General features: G+C 46.9%; 1 non-coding gene across 1 annotated transcript; it reads left to right on the top strand.

Annotated features, from left to right (window-relative positions):
- The first annotated feature begins 5,312 nt into the window (after positions 1-5,312).
- TRNAQ-UUG (transfer RNA glutamine (anticodon UUG)) lies at positions 5,313-5,384 on the top strand. Its single transcript has one exon. It is a non-coding gene; the product is annotated as a tRNA-Gln (tRNA).
- The last annotated feature ends 401 nt before the right edge of the window (positions 5,385-5,785 follow it).

Below are 5,785 nucleotides of genomic sequence, written 5' to 3'. Positions count from 1 at the left end.
GATGGCAATGAGTCAATGAGTGTTGGTCCTTGCACTTCAAAATTTCAGATCTAACTCTACTCAATAGTTAAAAATAAAAAATAAAACAAAATAAAGTAAATTGATAGTTTTATGTTATTTTTGGGCTCTAAACTTGACCACTTTGCTGCATTACGATGATTATGGTGATGGTAGCCTGCCTTAGTGAAACGAGTAATCATACTTAATGTCCTTAATATGTCTTGGCCTAAATTAAAAAAAAATGTGGAATAAAGAAACTACAAAGGAAAGGACGCTAAAGAACAAAAAAATGATATATCGTGCTTACTAGCGCCTGTATGTGCGCGTCATCTGGCGGCTCTTTTAATATTTGGGGCCTTTCCGGCGTCTTTTTTGAACGTGGCTGGGCTCTAAGCACGGTGGTCAGAAGCAAGCATTCCTTGCTGGATGACGATGAGCTTGATGCCCGGCTACACAAACAGCAACAGCAATTTAATTGCAGATGCTACAAGCTCTTCGTGCTGCTACCGGAGGTACTGTACCACTGTTTTCTTCGCTGCTCTTGCCTTGTTTACGTATACAACTCCATGCGTGCAGTTCTTCCGGCAGGTTACAAGTGACAGCCACGCTATGCGTGGGTACATTTTCTATGCGTGACCTCAACTCCTGCACAGCTTCCATTTGAAAGTAAAGGTTTTTCCTGGATAGCTGGCGCACAGGACTAGAATTTTTGGCTGTAAACAACAGGTGTTAGAAGCAAACCGAAACTATGAGCGATTAATATAGTACGAATACCTCTCCACCAAGCTTGCTTGGCTACGCAGGGCCTGCAAGTGTCGCTAAACATCAGAAACTTCTGCCAGCATTTGAAAAATCAGTGCGTGATGAGCGCACTTGCGTTAGATGAGGTTCTCGGGGAAGACCGCGGTAGCAGACGTGCAACATGTCGACCGAGCAAGTTTTTGCGTGAAAAGGTCCGCCCGTAGCGACACGAGTACGAAGATATATCACATTCAGCGGAAGTTGGACAAGTTCGAGCTCCCGTGCACCAACTCCAAAGACAGAGCTAGTGCTTTCCGTTACTGGAAGTTTCCATCTTTTGTTACTCAAGATTTCAAACTGAACACGCCCACTGCTTTTCGCGCAGTCGACGAGCAACCAGTGATAATACCAGAACCCAAGGATATCCGAATTATAGCCAAATATCGTAACACCTTTGAGCGTTTGCGAGGAATGTCTGTGACAAGTCGTTGTTATGGATGTCCTGGCACGTTATCAGGTGGATATCCCGATATTACGGATATTTGCTTCACTTCCCTGTCATATCTGTTTCCTGCCATATTGTTCCCTGTTACTGTTATGCTCGCGCTCCCTTCCTGCCTAAGTGAATTAGCGCGCGGACTCCCTCGACCGGGGTAACCACGGTGGCGGCAGCGACAGCAAGTCCCCTGGGGAACGCATGGCGAAGAGAGTTCTCAAGGCCTGCCGTAATCCTCCCAGAGGCGACCCGGGCCGCTGGGTTCAGTCACTATGTTTGACCGTGGCATCCGTCGTCTAAAGAAGGGTTCACCGCGTGGCATTGCGCGTGGCCCTGCCTGGCCCTGGGTCTTGACCTTGAGGGTTTGCACTGAGGAAGAACAAGTGCAAGCCACTCGTGTAACCACCTGCAGATTGTGGGAACGCCACTCGCGCTGCCTGCGCGACATAGATGGCATCCCCCTCATCCTCAAGCTCATCACATGACGGGGGGCTGATTAGTGCCGAAGTTAACTTTTCGGGGCACGCCTTCTGCAGCAGGTCCGGCCCCCATCCGGGGATTTTAGTGAAGGAAGACCCTCCAAAACGCGGCAGCGAGTGCGGCCCAGAGACTCCCGTTTGCAAAGAAGCCTCCTTTCACTGAGAGGCACTCTCAGTTGCTCTTTACTTGTACATTATGTAAATAGTCTAGGAAGTTTTCCTTGTTTTTCTTCTTAACCACGTCTCCAACTTCCTCGTCCCCTCTCCGGCCCGAACACGGTACCCTGCATCCCAACATTACCCAGAAGGCATAAACAGGTGCTACCATGAACTTTGATCTAACCCCCTGCCCCCCCCCCCCCCCCCTTTTTTTTTTGAGAGAGAGATACCTGTGCGCGCCAATGACGTTAGACATTTCGAGCAGTTTGTACTGCGTTTCTGTTTGCACCTATATTTAATAGATAACAGCATTTTTTACGTAACACAGCTGCAGTAGTTATCAGCATTTAGCTACAACTTCCCAGTGCAATCTATGGGTGGTGAGTCACGGTCGCAGTCAATCGAGGCGGCCGAGAGTCATTTTAGATGTCTGCGGGCGCTACCAATCATCCGCTGCGAGTGTGGTTTGTGTGACGTCAGATTAGAGGTTCGCAAATTTGTTGTCTGCTGAGCTCAGTCAGCACCAATCTTGGTGATGTTATCTCTGAACGGAGCTGGAGGCATTTTCATTTGTTTGCAGCAGCTTTGATGATGAGTCACGTGATATGTGTAGTTTTGTGAGCCTCTGAAAGGCTCGCATCGCTCAGCGTACGATCGAGCGTTTTCGTATTTCGCCTACATCGAAATACGGCTGTCTTGGCCGGGATCCAACGTCCGCGACCGTGGGATCAGCAACCGAGAGCCGCTGAATCACCGCGGCGGGTGTGCTGACAAATAATACCTCTTTTTGTTGTTGATGTCGTTGCATTATCCTTAGCCAACCAGTTTTATTACATTCACCATGACCTGGGAAATGAATAACGCTCAATCACAAAATGTCTTTATACAAATAAGCCGCCGTCAGAGATTGCGCGCACAAAGTCGTTGCGTAGTTCTCTGGCGCTCCCCTTTCTTTTTATCACAGAACCCACAGCTCCCATAGGCATTGGGTGAAGAGAACAAAGAATCGAAACTTAATATAAAGCAGGTAACGAACACAGCTCGTATATATGACAACATATAAGCGGTACAATGTACATAAGAATATTGCACTAGTTTGCATTAATCATAATGAGTTAGAAAATACTTCGCTTGACAAAATCATTGCGACATCTGCTGGCAGCTTGTTCCGTCTTCTAGCGCTTCTCAGCGTGAGGTTTGGCGAAATCTTATATTACGAATTTCTGCTATATCGAACTATTTTTTACCTGTCCTCTATAACGAGGTTGCACTGTAATGTTTCAGTTTTACAACCTAACTTCCCTAATGTTATTTACAAGCCTATTGCATTAGGCTTGTAAAAATACTTCTCGAGGTCTATACCAGTGTGAGAGCGAAATATGCTATGAAAAAAATTCAATAAAGATTCTATCTCTGTTTCTGTAGGGTTCGCAGAATTCGTTTGTGCTACTGTTAGTTACATCAACTTGTTTACAGGCTGGCGCACGTTTGCAGTTTTGGTTGTCGCGTCGGATTCGACGAGGCTGCAGGTAACCCTAGTCCGGCAGCTAATGACTGGCCTCTCATATGCTACACGCTGCATCCGCGTGATCCGGCTTGAGAAGAGCCCTGCATTCTTTTCTCGGTCTTCGCGCGCGTATTCACTAAGCGGACGAAATATCCATCCAGCTCGGCGTACAGCGGACACAGTCGTTGAGTTTTTGTGTGGAGATAGCCAGGGGAAGCCCGCCTTTCATACATTTGTTGAGGACCGAGTGCGATGTGCGCATGCATGTGTGTACTATTAGCAACGAAGGAAACACGAACAAGGGAACTGAAGTGTCAGCACAAAAACACAAACAAATTAGCTCTTGGAGAGGAAAATACAAGCATGATTGATTAACACCTCAAAGGACACTCTTCGCGCCAAAAGTGAAATTACCCTCCTCTAGTATTGAGTTTCTCCGAGCTAAGAGCTTCTTGGTTGGTTGGTTGGCCTCAACCAACCTTCTTATTTTGCTGTTCGTGGTTCACTTGACTTAATTGTTCACGCATCATTTGTTGCTGATACGTCGTCTTCTTCAACTAATACTGCTATCGGACTAATATCCACATTCTCGCCTATGTTCTCGCGCGCTGTGCATTGCACAATGTCGTCTTGTTCACTAATACTGCTATCGGACTAATATCCACATTCTCGCGCGCTGTGCATTGCAAAAGTCTTCATCAACTATTACTCACCGCCTGTGCGGCTCATTGTACTGTGAGTCATCATAACCTCTCGTCTTAATTCTCTCCCTTTCCTTTCCCTCTTTTCTACCTCCCGCGAGAAGCAACTGCAACTCATTCCGTCCACTTGCTCCCAACACACTTCAAGCACTCCGGCCACTTGGGATCCCACTAACGCCTGCACCTTCCGTCTTCTATACTTTATATCTCTTCATTTTCATACAGCCATCCAAACACGACGTTGTTGAGGTGGTCTACCTACATGCGAAGTACGGTTTTATCACCTTTTTTCTTAGATTCCCATATTACTGCAAAGTCTGGCCACCTTTCCTCGCCTTAGCATAAATCATTTTCTCTCACACTTAGCGACTGTAACTGGCAAGGATCAACTTCTGAGAATGCACTCGCAGGTGATCATTTTTTTGCAGAAGAGCCATGTTCGTTGGCTGATGCCCCGATGTGTGTATTTTGTAAATGCTTTCTCAATACTGCGAAGATGCGAGTCGACGTACGAAATATCGCCTTGCTTGAATCCCATCCGCACGGTCGAATAGGGACAACGAAGTCACCTAGGGAGAACGCCGGGGACACCACGACCAAAATTTTCCTGGAGTTGGTTTCATTGTGTCGGAGGAGGTTCGGCACCAGCGCTATGGATACAGCGGCGCACTTGGTATGTGAGGAACCTAGCAGTGATCAGCTTACTTCTCTACGAACAGCGTGTTTAGTAGCCCTCAAACAAAAGTGGTCCTGACGCCCCTGTACTCGGACGAAGCCTGCGCCGCACGCCGGATATGCACCTACGTCCCCACATTGTATCGCCCAACATGGGTTGAGGTACCGCTGATGGGCTAGATTTTGAGGCTGAGGTTTTTATCATTCGAAGGGAACATTCAAGAAAGGAGGTTTCGACGCGTTGATATATTAGCCAGCGAAAGGAACAATGTCTTAGAAGCAATGTAATTGACGGTCGTTGAAAGGCTGTGCAAATGAATTTGGGGCAGGATACGTAGTTTGCCCGAGAAGTGGCGCCATCTGTGGAGCCGGTGAACAATGAATGCATGTAGTAGTATTGCGCTGCGAGGTGTGTGCTTTTTCTGAGCTAATAATGGAAATTGCTGGCTGCATGGGGGGGTACACTACATGAAAAATAAAAAATAGTACTTAAGAACGGAATTTTGATACTCGGTGACCTCTATAAACATCGTTTAGCAAGGCGCTTCCGTCCTGGTCCCATGGTGTAATGGTTAGCACTCTGGACTTTGAATCCAGCGATCCGAGTTCAAATCTCGGTGGGACCTCGCCTTTTTTTTTCTCCCGTTTTCTTTTCTTCAATTAGCTTTGTGCATTTTTATTGCATTGTAATGTCGATGTTTGCCAGTGTAATGCCGATGTTTGCCAATGTAATGCCGATGTTTGCCAATGTAATGCCGGTGTTTGCCAATATAATGCCGGTGTTTGCCAATATAATGCCGGTGTTTGCCGGTGTAATGCGCAATTTGAAGGAATTCTTAGGGGCCGTGCTTCGCTGTCTGGTTGAAGTAGCACTCGAAAGGAGTGCTTCTCCGTGCTACTTCCAGTAAATGTAGTCGGGTGTTCCTCAAGCTGCATTACTTCAGCTTTTATGTCGGCCTCTTCCATTATCCGCAGATAGAAATCAACGAAACAGTAGGTGCGTCTTTAAGGAACGAAACAGCGCAAC

Source organism: Amblyomma mixtum, chromosome 3 (assembly GCF_055824585.1).
Source record: "Amblyomma mixtum isolate Tamu chromosome 3, ASM5582458v1, whole genome shotgun sequence".
Taxonomy (NCBI): Eukaryota; Metazoa; Arthropoda; class Arachnida; order Ixodida; family Ixodidae; genus Amblyomma; species Amblyomma mixtum.
The sequence above is the reverse complement of the archived record's forward strand: the minus strand, read 5'-3'. Positions and strand labels throughout refer to the sequence as shown.